Source organism: Triticum aestivum, chromosome 7B (genome assembly GCF_018294505.1).
Source record: "Triticum aestivum cultivar Chinese Spring chromosome 7B, IWGSC CS RefSeq v2.1, whole genome shotgun sequence".
Lineage (NCBI taxonomy): Eukaryota > Viridiplantae > Streptophyta > Magnoliopsida > Poales > Poaceae > Triticum > Triticum aestivum.
Genome location: NC_057813.1, coordinates 571,414,465 through 571,430,106, shown reverse-complemented (window position 1 = coordinate 571,430,106; position 15,642 = coordinate 571,414,465). Strand labels below are relative to the sequence as shown.

Here is a 15,642-nt window from a genome sequence, read left to right as displayed (position 1 = left end):
CCGGTGACCAAATGGTCACGGGGCCGAGTCCTTTGTGCTCAGCGCGTCGCGCAGGTCCACCCTAGCCTTCCCTTTCACCCCGAAGCGCGCTGTGTCGCCATCTTTGTCCGCGCCCGAACTGCAGCCCGTCGCGCTCGTCGCCGGTGACCATTTCGACCACCCACGCCGTCGTGCTCCCCTCCATCGGAAGCGGCGCGAAGAGGCCGTTCCAGAGAGCCTGGCCACGCCCGATTTGGTGCCCCGTAACGCGGTTCCGGCCAACTCCGGCGAGGGGCCGCCTCTGTTGGGTCGCCGGAGTCGCTCCGGCACCGTCCGCCGACGTGGCTAGGCGGGCCCCACCCTTGGGTCGCTGCCTGTGGGCCTGGGGGCCCCAACTGGCCACGTTGACCAAGTCAACTTCGCTGACGTGGCAGCTACTGCCACTGACATGCGGGCCCCATCCCATAAAACAAATAAAAACAAATACATAAACTGCTAATTAATTAAATAAATTAATTAAAACCTAATCTCTCACTGACTACTGGGCCCTACCTGCTAATTAACCCATTTAATTAGTTTCAAAACTCTGTTAATGCCCCTGACAATGACATGTGGGTCCCACTGGACCCACCTGTCTGGTTTGACTGGTCAACCGACCAGTTGACCTGCTGACATCACTCTGATGTCATGCTTGCGTCATCAGACACTGTTCTGCATAATGTTGGCTTTAGATAAATAATTAAAATCAGAAAATGATTTAAATCTTTAGAAAATCATATCTTTTAATCCGTAACTCGGATGAAAATACTTTCTACATGAAAGTTGCTCAGAACGACGTGACGAATCCGGTTACGCAGCCTGTTCGTCCGCCACACACCCCTAGCATACCGAACATGCAACTTTCCCCCTCTGGCTCCTCTGCCTGAAAATGCGAAACACCGGGAATACTTTCCCGGATGTTTCCCCCCTTCGTCGGTATCACCTACTACCGCGATTGGGCACACCTAGCATCGTTACTTGTCATGTCATGCATCGATATGCATTTGTTTGCATTGTATTCATTGTTTCTTCCCCCTCTTCTCTCCGGTAGACCACGAGACCGACGCTGCTGCTGCCCAGTACGACTACGGAGTTGAGGACCCCTCTCTCTTGCCAGAGCAACCAGGCAAGCCCCCCCCCCTTGATCACCAGATATCGCCTATTCTCCTCTATACTGCTTGCATTAGAGTAGTATAGCCTGTTACTGCTTTCCGTTGATCCTATTCTGATGCATAGCCTGACATTGTTGCTACATCTGTTGATACCTTACCTGCAATCCTAAATGCTTAGTATAGGATGCTAGTTTATCATCATTGGCCCTACATTCTTGTCAGTCTGCCTTGCTATACTATCGGGCCGTGATCACTTGGGAGGTGATCACGGGTATATACTATACATACATACATACTATACAGATGGTGACTAAAGTCGGGTCCGCTCGAAGAGTACCCACGAGTGATTCACGGATTGGGGGCTGAAAGGACCTTTGTCCCGACGGCCCTCTGTGTGGATCTTTGTGGCGGAGCGACAGGGCAGGTTGAGACCGCCTAGGAGAGAGGTGGGCCTGGCCCTGTTCGGCGTTCGCGGATACTTAACACGCTTAACGAGATCTTGGTATTTGATCTGAGTTGGTTACGAGCCTATACGCACTAACCATCTACGCGGGAGTAGTTATGGGTATCCCGGCGTCGTGGTATCAGCCGAAGCCTTCGTGACGTCAGCAACTGAGCGGCGCGCGCCGGATTGGACTGGAACGCCACTAGGCTAGGTCTGCTTCCGGCCGCCCACGCAACGTGTAGGTGTGCTCAGGGCGATGGGCCCAGACCCCTGCGCGCTTAGGTTTAGACCGGCGTGCTGACCTCTCTGTTGTGCCTAGGTGGGGCTGCGACGTGTTAATCTTCCGCGGCCGGGCATGACCCAGGAAAGTGTGTCCGGCCAAATGGGATCAAGCGTGCTGGGTAAGTTGGTGCACCCCTGCAGGGAAGTTAATCTATTCGAATAGCCGTGATCTTCGGTAATAGGACGACTTGGAGTTGTACCTTGACCTTATGACAACTAGAACCGGATACTTAATAAAACACACCTTTCCAAGTGCCAGATACAACCCGGTGATCGCTCTCTAACGGGGCGACGAGGAGAGGATTGCCGGGTAGGATTATGCTATGCGATGCTACTTGGAGATGCTACTTGGAGATGATACTTGGAGATGCTACTTGGAGATGCTACTTGGAGATGCTACTTGGAGATGCTACTTGGAGATGCTACTTGAAGATGCTACTTGGAGGACTTCAATCTACTCTCTTCTACATGCTGCAAGACGGAGGCTGCCAGAAGCGTAGTCTTCGACAGGATTAGCTATCCCCTTCTTATTCTGGCATTCTGCAGTTCAGTCCACTGATATGGCCCTTTACACATATACCCATGCATATGTAGTGTAGGTCCTTGCTTGCGAGTACTTTGGATGAGTACTCACGGTTGCTTTCTCCCCCCTTTTTCCCCTTTCCTTTCTTTCTGGTTGTCGCAACCAGATGCTGGAGCCCAGGAGCCAGACGCCACCGTCGACGATGACCCCTACTACACTGGAGGTGCCTACTACTACGTGCAGCCCGCTGACGACGACCAGGAGTAGTTAGGAGGATCCCAGGCAGGAGGCCTGCGCCTCTTTCGATCTGTATCCCAGTTTGTGCTAGCCTTCTTAAGGCAAACTTGTTTAACTTATGTCTGTACTCAGATATTGTTGCTTCCGCTGACTCGTCTATGATCGAGCAATTGTATTCGAGCCCTCGAGACCCCTGGCTTGTATTATGATGCTTGTATGACTTATTTATGTTTTTAGAGTTGTTTTGTGATATCTTCCCGTGAGTCCCTGATCTTGATCGTACACGTTTGCGTGCATGATTAGTGTACGATTGAATCGGGGCGTCACAAAGATAAGGAAGCTTAAGGGGATGCTGAATGATTTTGACTGAACTTATCTTGTTCTTGTCCCTATGTAAACTGAATTTGTCTAACTATGTTGTGAAATGGATTTGGTTGTCAACTGAATTTATCTTGCTTGTCAACTGAATTTTAAGTGCAATGGATTTGGTTCTCAACTGTGATATGTTGTGAAATGATTAGAATTGAATTGACATGATGTGTTGTTGTTTAAATAAAGAAGTAACATAACAACATTGGTACATATTCAACATACCAAGATAACATAATAACATTGGTACATAACTCCAGACTTCATATTACTTGATATCCATTACAACCATCACAGCATGCAACCATTACAAACATCAAAGCATGCATCCAAACCCAAAACAAGTACTTAATCTACTTAGTGTGAACACTGATTTCACTACATCACACAAAGCACCATAACTACTTAATCTACTTCTTCATAACTACTATGAAACACAACACACAAAGCACGATAACATCAGCCATAACCAGCTTCAGCAGCACTAGGATTTCTCTACCTAAGCCAAGTAGCATAGCAACTTGCTGCTTGGTAGCAAAGTTCTTCTTCTCACTAGGGGTGCCAAAAGACCCAAAATCAACTCTGCCAGCACCTCTCCCAGCCATGCCCCTTCCAGCTACGCTTCTTGTGTTCATTTCTTCAGTCCTCTTCCTCTCAAGCTCCTCCCTTTTATCCTCAGTTGCTCCTATTGCATCCACAGCAGCATCACCAACAAGAACCCTATGTTCAATAAGATGCTGCACATATTCAAGCTCCCAACGCCAGAAATCACAGATGACCTATAAAACAGAGGAAACACAGCATATTCAGTTAATTGAGAAAGTTCAGTTAACCATAAAGTTCAGTTAACTATTAGGGCATATTCAGTTAACTATAAAACAGAGTAAACACAACATATTCAGCAGCATCCACCATAAATCACAGATCACCAACCAATTGCAGTACCGTAATCTGACCCAAAACCCTAATGCAGTCTTATAGATCAATCTGATGCAGAACAGGAAATCACAGGTGAAGCAATATGGAGCTTGACCTGGTGTTTGGTGCACCTGTAGAAGACCCACCCCTCGTGCTCGTCGGTGCCAGAGCGGTAGAACTTGACCTGCTCGCCACAGTCAAGGCACGGGATCAATGGAACTACAACGGAGCGGCCACGTAGCCCAGATCAAACAGAGCTCGAAGATGACATGAGGAGAGATGGCGGCGGCAGCGGCAACGCGACGGAGGGCGGCGACGACGGTGGAGTTTGCGAGCTAGGGTTGGGAGAGCATAGAGCGAGGGAGAGGGCAGCGGGTAGACTCGGCTGGAGCGGGTGGGCTCGGTCGGACCAGATGGGGGGCAGATCGGTTGCTCGATCCGACCAGGTGGAGGGGCAGATTGGTGGTTCGATCCGACCAGGTGGTGGGATCTATTAATAACTAGCAGTTTTGCAAAAAAAAAACGCGTGCACGCGTATTCGAGTGAGTTGGGTACATGTGGCAGTCAACGCCCATATGGATCGACTTGACCAGTGCCAAATCAGCATATACGTAGAGCAAATCATATTTTGGACCGTATGTGACCCTTAAAGCAAGTTTGGTGATGTATTTTCGGATATTTGTAACTAGGGACTAAAGTGGGCGCCAGCGCAAGTTATTGGCCGTGTAGTGATTTTTTCTCAAAAAAGAACAATAAACACCCCCAACACGAAGCTGCTCCGTGCTCACACACGAAGCCGCTCCCGCCGCCGGCCGCCGCCGCAACCCCTTGCGAGCGCCCCCCCCCCCCCCCCCCCCCCCCGCGCCGACGCCGAGACCGGCCGCAGCACCGCGCGTGCGTCGGGCCATCGCCGAGCCGCAAGCGAAACCGTTGATGCGCGGGCTCGAACTCCCCGTCCCCATTTCTCCGGACGCCTGGGACGCAGATGCCGCCGAAGCCATCGTGTGCGCGTCGGGGACGCAGCATCCGCTGCCTCCATTCCTCTGCGTGGCCTCCGATGCACATCCTTAATTTCTCCAAGTAGGAACCACTATGTAAAAAATCTCAAACCCTTCGTTTTCTGCTGCCGCCGCCATTGGAGGTGCTGTGCCACTAGGACGATGAGGTATACGAGGTATGAGCGCGAGGCGCTCTCAGCGGGGCGCCGTCGTGGGAAGCGCAGGCGATGCGGTGGGCCGAGGTGCACTCCGCGCTCCCCGCCGCCGGCTTCTCCGGGGAGTACTAGTGCTGCTCGCCACCGACACGCCGGTGAGTGGGAGGAAGGCTTCCCGCGGTGGGATGAAGAGCCCCGAAGCGGCAACGCCCCAGTTCCAATTGAGTAAATCCCAGCCGTGGAGCACCGACATTTACGAGTTGAGAATTTATTGATTTACGAGCCACATTGCGACATTAATCCTTTTACACTTGCCTTCTGGATTATTTGTTTGCTCACTCATTTTCTTCATTCACTGTAGTTGATGGCACTGGAACGATGCTCAGGCTAAACTTGAAAATAAGGAGGGCTCGGCTATTTCCATGTTTTTGTGTGGGCCAGCAATGCTGTTTAATTGTTCTTTTTTGACGCTTCTGTTTAATTGTTCCTGGATGATGGATGGTGAAATTTTGTTTTAATAAGTAGTTCTTGTGCTAATTGATTCTTCTATTTAGCGTGATAGCATATTTTGTTGCAAGTGTAAAATCTGGGGAGATGTGAGGATGATTTCTTGGCAGTGGTTGCTGTGATATTTGGCAAGAAATATTGAAGCCAAGATGTATCGGTTTTCAGTGTAAATGAATGGTGTCATTGGAGAATTTAAGCTGAATGTCTGGTTGGAACTACTTATCTGGACGTACATTATCTGCATCCTTGGTCACTTTTATATAAAATCATTGATCTCTTACTCTGGAAATTGAACGAAAGTTTGAGCCTTTAGCCATCTAAAAGGCTGAAACTGGCTCTGAAGCCTCAAAACTTAGTTCATATAAATATCTGCCAAGAGTAGAGATGATTTATATACCTCAATTTTTCAACCTGTTAGTCCTTTCACCTTGCTATCCGAAATGTGTGATCTTGATGCTAATTCTATGCAGGTGGATAACTACCAAAAGTCAAGGTGAGACCCTGGCCTAAAAGGGGAAATCGCTATGTAGTCAGCTCTAGAACAAGGTATGTCATGAATCTTTCACACTTATATACCTCATTTTTTCAACTTGTTAGTCCTTTCAGCTTGCTATCCGAAATGTGTGATCTTGATGTTAATTCTATTTAGCAGGAGAACTACCAAAAGTCAAGGGGAGACCCTGGCTTAAAAAGGGGAAATCGCTCTGTAGTCAGCTCCAGAACAAGGTATGTCATGAATCTTTCGCACTTATGATTACTGGGTGGTATGGCCGTATGACTATTCTTGTACTTACCCAATTTATGTGGACGGAAAGTGGAATTCGGATTTTAGTGTTCTTGGTTTCTTTTTGTTTCTGTTAAATTTTTTGGACCTGTTAGTGTAATCAAGGCAAGAAATATTTGTTAGAGAATCATGTGGCATCCTAGAGTGGAGGAGGATCTTAAGCAAATGTTGGGACTGGGAGTAGGCTGGTCTTTTAGTTTTCCTTGTTGAAATTATTGTATGTAAAATGTGAGGGAATCATGAGGTCATGTCCTGGTTACTGCAATATTTTGGTAATAGAGCGTGAAGTCAAATGTTTTTGTCAGAAAATTTAATATTGACATTATTTCAAGACTGCATAACTAGACGTCATTTCTGTAAATCATTTTCTACTCAGAATGTCAGTTCCGGTTACCAATCAACCAACAACAACAACAACTAAGCCTTTAGTCCCAAACAAGTTGGGGTAGGCTAGAGGTGAAACCCATAAGATCTCGCGACCAACTCATGGCTCTGGCACATGGATAGCAAGCTTCCACGCACCCCTGTCCATAGCTAGTTCTTTGGTGATACTCCGGTTACCAATCAACCAAATGGCGAAAATTGTCGACCAAATCCTAAGGCCCCGCTTGGATCATTGTATTCCAAAATACACCGGTAAAACATACACCCTTAAAATAAAGGTTGGGCTAGGGGTAGGCATTTGGTTGGTCGTTTTTGAGTTACACATGTAATCAGCCGTTATTCGATACACTCCTTGGCCCGTCGTTTCCCCCCACCACCCGTAATCCTCTCCTCTCTCTCGAGACCTAGGCGATTACCATGTAGAGCGCTTTGACGCCATTACCACAAGGGACGGGGCAGGCGCTGGTGCTGGTGTCCGTGACGAGGTGAGGCGATGGCGATGCGTTGAGGTGCGGGCGTTCATGACGGGGTGAGGCGCCGGTGGCCGTGACGTTGACTGCAACGGCGACTCACTCCTCCAAGCAGCCACGATCCAACCTCCTCACACTCAACTCCAGTCCACCGTCGGCATCGGGTTCGTCAGCCACGCTGCCGATGTCTGCTCCCCCTCCTTCCCCAATACTTCTGGATGGCTGAACAGCACAAGCTTTGCTGTTCTTGAATTACTACTAAACGATAATCTTGTGTTGGGTAGCATTTGGCAGTTCTTGAATCAATTCTAGACATAATCTTTCCCTGCTTTAGGATTCTGATGGAATGCTGTGAGATGTGGAAATAATGTTCAGAATAGGAGAAATTTGTAGGCTAACATCATCTGGTTTAGCCAAGTACTACTTGACTAGTAGACTTCGGTAGTTGAGATGACTGGTAAAAGGAGATGAATGTCAATGTAATTCTAATGTTAACCTGCATATGGCATCTTTGCATGTTTACTTGTGATGCCAACTGATGACCACCACTTGGGTTAAGAACTTAAGATGATTAAGCTTCATGGTGAGGTGGTCAAGATTCAACATATTTATGTTTGATGCAATCTCAGATATTAACTTCTACTCCATGCACACACATGTTTGATTTATATGCATTTGATTAAGTCGTAGCACTGCTTGACAATCGTAATATTCTAGGGTTGTTACCATGGGAATCAATGCAGAAGATAGCCAATGGGTAGCTGATATGCCGAATTGCAAGTTAGCCTCTTTCCCTATCGATTAGCTTGAAGTTGCAAGTTAGCCTCTTTCCCTATCGATTAGCTTGAAATTGCAAGTTATCCTCTTTCCCTATTAAGAGAGAAAGGGCAGCAGGCTGTTCGCTGCCCTGCATCCGCTGCCAATCATCGCCCCCATCCGCCTCGGGCCGTGGCCTACACATCTCCACCGGTCCCTCTCTCATCTCTTTTCCCACACACACCACATCCCCTTTCCCTCGCTCAAGCTCCCCGCGGACTTCACCGACCTGCAGCGGCCGCCCCTGCTCTAGGTCTGCCGCCGCCAGACTTCCTGGTCTCGTCGTTAGCCGGTGCCTCCAGAGGAAATGGCTCCTGGCCCTCGCCCTTCTTTCAATTTCATCTTTGGCTCGGACGCTACTCCAGGACGAATGGAGTGGCAACTCCAATGGCCAGGTGGCCCTTTCTTCTCTCTCTTCTAATTGCACTCTCAGTTTGGCTCATCTCCACTCCAACCCTAAATTCCCCTTCCAATATGCTGCAACTTGATTGTGTGCTAGGTATGTCTGTGAATCAGAATCTTAGTGTGGCCGCTGAAATCTCGGTATGGCGGTCTTGCTGAATATTTGATTAGATACACTGCTGCTTGGAGGAACTATTGAGCTAAACTATGTACATAGTGATTTTGGATTGATTATGCATTTGATACTCACACGGTTTATTGAATTAAACTTGCCCTTTTTCCCTAGTTATGTTAATGTACAAACATGAGGAATTCTTGTTGAGTATTTGACAGATCAGCTATCTTTCCATTCCATACTGATAATGATTGTTCCATATGGGTTTGCTCAATCTTTCTTAGGAAAGATGACATATCCTAACTAGAGAAGAGATCAAGTGACAGTTAGATAAATTCTTGGTACTCATATGAACTTCTTTTCTACTAGCATAAAAAAATCAGCATGCTTTATTTATCTAAGAAATAACTCTGTTAAACTGAGACTCATTTTTAGCACAAATTTAAAATTATGAATAGTTTCTTTGCACTAAATACAATGTGGAGCATTTAATTTCTGTGTGGAGATGATGAGCCCATATTTTTATGTGCACATTGGTAGCGTTTTCCCATTTGAGCATGATTTCTATAGTGCATGATGTCTATTTGCAGGTCTATTCTTATCAACAGTATGATGCATCTCATATTTTTTTTGTCCTGCTAGGTGACTGTGGTGCTATTTGGACAAAGAGATTGTATGCATTCATCTATCTGAGCTTATTTTTGGGAGTAACTGGTATGTTCTCAACATCCCTTTGAACGCAGAAGTGACAAGAGAAGACGGTCTATCAACAGAAAGACAACCTCTCATTTTGGTTTAAATATTAAACATGGTGCATATTTTGTTAGCAAGGTAGTATATATATGTTGTTAAGTCATGAAGTTTCAACACTGAGTTGTCCATTCTTAAAGGACCATAACGGGTACGCCAAATGATAACATTACTCTTAATGTGGTTGTGCAAGCGTTATGCATTTTACCAGTTACCTTCTCTTGTTTACTTTTTTTCAAACCAAAAGGTTATCTTATCCTCTGAATTTTTTGCACTTAATTACTGATTTGGAATAATAGATATAGCGTTATAGTATGTACCTGTACTGCCACTGGAATGTTCTTCTATTAGCATAACAGTCCGTGGTAAAATGACTATGAGAAGGCAACGTCTTTTGAGATTTTTAGGAACACTCATTTGAGTAGACCTTGCGACCATGGAGGGAACCCGATGATAAAGACATGAATTTGCTTGCAATCTTGGTATTGTCTATGCATACTTCCTGACGAGTGAAGTCTAAAATAAACCCTGAGGTTGTACAGCTCGACGTAAACGAACCCTCACCTCTAAATCTTTGAAATTGGTACCCTGTATTTACAGATCCCAGTCAATCCAAACCTTGGATGAGTAAAATCCTGTTTGTTGTAATAGAAAAGGCGTGATCCCAGCCGGGATTGATTCTACTCTCACTTACAACATGGGCCCACCTGTCATATGCATCACCGTCCCCAATCAATTTGAACTCGCCTTGAGTGTATCGAACGGGGCCAGGTCGGCCATCGACGCCATCCTAGACGAGCTCCTGGGCGCGTCCAAGCATAAACGGCGTGCGTGGATGATGGCGCGCTATCCCGTCCAGTGGAGCCCTCGCCGGCAAGCGATTGCTGCTCGTCTAGGCTAGGCTGCAGGAAAGGTTTCGCCAACGGGGCGAGGGTGCCGCGCCATGGATACCACCAACAGCGCATGAACATGAAGAAGTATATTAACGGGAAGACCGGCGGCTTGGCCTCCGCGGCGAGCACCGCCGCCGTGTCCATCAACGGAGTGTTGGCACTGTCGAGATTAACGGCGAACTACACCTAGATTACTATCAGACAAGGCAAGAGAAATATCACAAGGTCATGTTGGAACCAATTGGTATCCGGCGTCTCGCGTGCGTGTACCGTGAAGAGATAATCTAATCCATCAAGCCAGACTCACTGACTCACGTACTAGTTCCTGCTTGTACAGAACTATATCAAGCCAGCCCTGTACGCATGTGTCTTCCGGCAACACTTCGTTGATACAGAAGAAGTTCAGGTGGCTCTGGTCGTCTTCGCCTTTGGCGTGCGTGCCCACGCCTAGAGCTTTGTCGTCGCGGACGGCGGTGACCCTCCGAGACACAGCGGCGACGAAGCCATGGGAGATGTTGAGCTTGGTCCCGGGCTGCATCTCCAATCAGGATTGTGCAGCAAGGAAGATAGCTATGATGTTTTGACCCGCGTGACATGAGAGAAGTGAGTTTCCGGTAGGATTGTGCTTTTCCCAGACTGCCAAACATATGTGGGTTTAGGATAGACCGGGATCGGAGAGGTCGGGGTACCGATTTCAGGGATTTGAACGTGAGGGTTCATCTACGTCGTTTCCTACAACCTCAGGGTTTATTTTAGACTTCACTCCTTCCTGACTGCTCATAGGATATTTACACATACTGCAAATTGTACTGCTTTTTGTGCCACAAGAAATTTATGCATTATCAATATATGCATATGTGTGACCAGGTTCTCTATTCACGTTGTCATTGTTGTCACGATGGTTTGCACTCTACCAAGTTATTTGCAAGGGACATCTGGGTCTATCCTGAATGATGCTCTATGTCCTCATTTCTTTCCTTTATTTTCAGAAATAGAAGAACAATTTGTAGACGGCACAGGGAGTTAATTCATGCCTGAGGTTGGTAAACCCTATATCTATTGCGGGGTGGTTTGAGGAAGGGACAGCATGTTACCCACGAAGATTTTGGCGGTGGATGATGCATGCTATAGTTACTTATAGAGTTACCACACCATTTCCAATGCTCTATTTCTATCTTTCTTTCTCCTACTAGCAAATTTTATACAACATTTCTAGGGAATTATATATTGCATTACTTGATCCTTGTAGAAGGGGAGCCTTGGCGCAGTGGTAAAGCTGCTGCCTTGTGACCATGAGGTCATGGGTTCAAGTCCTGGAAACAGCCTCTTACAGAAATGTAGGGAAAGGCTGCGTACTATAGACCCAAAGTGGTCGGACCCTTCCCTGGACCCTGCGCAAGCGGGAGCTACATGCACCAGGTTGTCCTCTTTTTTTTTATTACTTGATCCTTGTACCAATCCTATGTAATTTGCTCCAATTAGTTCACGTAACTTCACTTTATGGAACACCCTTCCTGGACAAATGTTGGATGGTTCTTCCAGGTATCAGACAACATGTCTGCAATTATTTATATATCTGGTACTGGTGGTGCCAATTTCAGTTCTTGTCCTGAATTTCCTTATACTACCTATGTAACATTTTTTTCAGTGCTTCTTCAAACCATGACAAAGAACAAACAAAGAAATATAATACGTAGAAAGGTTCGAGTTATACTGAGTGCCTCTTCCAGAGTCGACACTTATTCAGCTTTAGTGAATTTCAGAAAATGATAACGCTTGATTTTTTTTTTGGGCTTCTTCTGTCATGTTTTATATTTCGGCACTAGTTGTTTTCTAGTAGATGAGCAATTTAACACGAATATCTTGCAAAGAAAACCATGGTCGTGACATTGGTAATGCAGCCCAGTAATAATACATTAATTAGCAAACACAAGGTTTCCCTTCACCGAAGTGGTACAACACACAGTTTTTTACACAGTAATAATCATTAGCAAAGGTAGGTTTCTTCACTGAAGTGGTTCGACAGACAGATTTTTACAGGCGTACAGTCGGATAAAGCTGGTTCACTGAACTGAAATAGGACGACCATATCAGATACAGATACGCTACTAACGCAAGGAACTATGACGCGAGAAGGATACGTACGTACGGAGCTAGATGTCATCGATACGAGGATGGATGTAGTTGTAGAAGGCGGTCGCGGTCCGGGATGCCGGATGCATGTCGAAGAGTACGTACTCTCCGCGCGCGGTCGCCGGCGGTGGCCATCATCACATGATGGCGCAGCCGGACAGAGAAGCCGCTCCCGCGGCGAAGCCCGCGGAGTACGCGGCGACGGCGGCGGATCCGTCATCTTCGACCGGTGGTGGTGGCTGCGGCGCGGCGTAGGCGAATGGGGCCGGCGTGGACGGGACGAGCAGCATGGGCTGCGCAACGTAGCCGTAGCTGTAGCCGTAGCCGGCACCGGACTGATGGCCGGAGTGTAGGCGACCATCGCTGCGGGTGACCCTGCGTTGTTGCTGATGCCGCTGATGCCGCTGGAGCTGGAGTCGATGTGGCCGATGCCGCTGGAGCTGGAGTCGATGCAGCCAGGAGGAAGATAGGCCGGAGCCGATGCCGCTGGAGCTGGAGTCGATGTGGCCGATGCCGCTGGAGCTGGAGTCGATGTGGCCGACGCCGGCACCGGACTGATGGCCGGAGTGTAGGCGACCTTCGCTGCGGGTGGCCCTGCGTTGTTGCCGAGCCTCTTGGCTTGAATGAACTTCACTATGGCGAGGATGAAGAGGACGAACCCCGCCCCGCCAGCGCCGCAGGACATACCCATCCGCCAGTTGCCCCCGGTGTCGTTGGCGGCCGTTGGTGCGCACACTGGGCACGACTGCCCCACGCCAAGGCCAGGCGCGGATGGGGCGAAGAAGGGAGGTGGGGGAGCTGCCATGGAGGCGAGCTGGACGGGACGGGAGGGGAGGGAGCGGAGGCGAGGTTGCAGTAGCTGCGGGGAGCGGCGGATGGAGGGGAGAGTGGGGGACAGACCGGGGGTATTTGAAACCCGGCTGCTCTTCTCGATCGGTCTTGGCTAGCTCTCTGCTCTCCGGTCGCAGGTCGCAGCTGCATACGTCCTCCTCTGCATGCATATGATGGCTCCTCCACCAGCGCGGAGGATCGAAAGCGACGCCGCGTGTCGTGCGTACTGTGCGTAGACCGAACTTTTTTTAACCCCACAACTCTAATCCAATGATGAAACTTACGGAACATTACAAGAGTTTTTGCCGCGTTTTACAGCTTGGTCTGCCTCTGTGCTTCCAACATCAGCTAGAAGCGAGCTGAATATAGCAGAAAACAAAGCTGGAAAAATTAAAGGGCTAAATGACATGGTCAAGAAAAGAAATACATAACAATAATGAACTCTATCCATTGGCGATTCCTCGGCATACAAGAGCCCAACCTATTTCGGACGCCAACATACGGAATAGCTTAGCCCATCGCTACATACGTGATCAAGCTAATAACACGACTTCAGCGAGATCATCATGAATAATAGTACCCTAAAACGGACACACTATTTGTCTCCAACCGCATCCTGTAAACGTTCGCCCACATCCAGCCAATTTCATTTCAAATGCATAGCAAATTAAAGTGCGGGGCTCATAGCGCCCGATCACAACCAAAAGAAGACCACTGTTTTTACATGCGCCCGATTACAAAAGTTTCAGTATATGTGTAAAAAAAGGGCATTTTTGTCCTGTCATACCGGTTGTCTGAGTCTCCTCGCTCACTCTGCCGTCAACTCCTCTTCACCGTCCGCCTCCTTCTCGGCCGCCAAGTGCTTCAACATCTTGACACGGATGGCAAGCACAATCATCGCCGCATCGACATCCAACTCGTCCATCATCATGGTCAACATTTGGATATCATCAGAAGTGGATGCGAGCTCAACTCTCCTCTCTACGAGCTTGGTCTTCTTCTCTTCAAGGTTGATCTTCTTATTTGCCGCAGCCATCAAGATGTTAAACCTCTTCACCTTATTTTCCTCCTTCATGCCGAAGGGCTTGATAAACGCCTCCTCCTTCTTCGACAAGATGCCCTCTAACCTATCCATCATCTTGTCCATCGCCCCTTCTCGCTTCTCCTTCTCCTCCTCACACTTCTTTCCCCGGAACGCCCTTCTAACCATGTTGGGCGGCTCTTTCATTTGGTCGATAGGATTACCCGCGACTTGCTCATTGCTGATGCCAACAATCTTGATGGAGTTGGCAATGGATGTGGCCACTTGGGTTGCCCCGATTCAACTTCAATCAACAATGCATGATGACGGAGTTCTTCTCCACCATTAAGAACAAGTTACACGCGCGCGCCCGGGGGGGGGGGGGGGCTAGAAAAAACACACTGTTAGCAAGTTCCATATCCGGCAAAATGATCAACACCAGAGCATATCCGGCCAAATGCACGCAATACATATAACAACTTACTTGCTCGGTGATTTGCGAAACATTTGGTCACTGACCGATTAGTTGTTTCAAATGGTCGTAATACTTACTCACAACCTCTTGGATAATGTACCATCGACGGCTGAGCGACTTTGTCACACGATCGCTGATGAGCTCATTGCAGCTGCAAGGCTCGGAATTCTTGTGCTCATGGAACCAAGAATGGATGTTTGGACAAGATGTTCCACCAGTTTGCTCCGTGTCATGGAATGGATCGATGCTAGTCGCTAATCGGGCATCGCATAATAATTCATCCTCCCGCATGTTGAAGCTTTCTCCTCTACCCATCTCTTTGGATCGGCCGGCCAATCCTCCAGATCGAGGCCTTCCTCGACCTACATGTCCAACTCCGGCTGCGTGGGGTATGAGTATGAATGTTGGTGTACATGCTCGGCTGGGTGTACGTGGTCGGATGCTCGGTGTACATGCCCAACTATGTGTGCGTGTGTGGCGGTTGGGCGTACACCTCCGTTTCGAGTTACCACTTGTACGCTCTCTAAGCCATCGCCGCCTCCTCTGTATCCATCGTGGATTATCTCCATCATCTCCCTATCCGAGTCTTCATACAGTGTCTCGCCCGGTTGAGACATACCAGCGAACAGAGTGTGGGCACCAAGCTGATCCATGCTTGGCGTCTGCTGATGACCCAGAAGTATAGGGGGTCAATTGTAACTCTTTTCGATAAGTAAGAGTGTCGAACCCAATGAGGAGCAGAAGGAAATGACAAGTAGTTTTCAATAAGGTAATGTATGCAAGTGCTGAAACTGTAAGTAGCGAGTAGTTTGATAGCAAGATAATTTGTAACGAGCAAGTAACTATAGTAACAATAAGTATGCAGCAATGTAGCCCAATCCTTTTTAGACGAAGGACAGGCCAAAACAGTCTCTTATAACAAGCAAAGCGTTCTTGTGGGTACACGGGAATTTCATCTAGTTACTTTCGTCATGTTGGTTTGATTTGTGTTTGCTATTTTGATA

The 15,642-nt window shown here is 47.9% G+C and overlaps 1 long non-coding RNA gene across 2 annotated transcripts; it reads left to right on the top strand.

Moving 5' to 3' along the window:
- The first annotated feature begins 4,780 nt into the window (after positions 1 to 4,780).
- Positions 4,781 to 11,408, top strand: LOC123160065 (uncharacterized). 2 transcript variants are annotated; one of them, XR_006479983.1, is made up of 5 exons: positions 4,781 to 5,316; positions 5,419 to 6,110; positions 6,217 to 6,290; positions 9,178 to 9,249; positions 11,168 to 11,408. It is a non-coding gene; the product is annotated as an uncharacterized lncRNA (long non-coding RNA). The 2 variants fall into 2 exon arrangements; XR_006479982.1 differs by having other exon boundaries at positions 4,781 to 6,110.
- Positions 11,409 to 15,642: the final 4,234 nt, after the last annotated feature.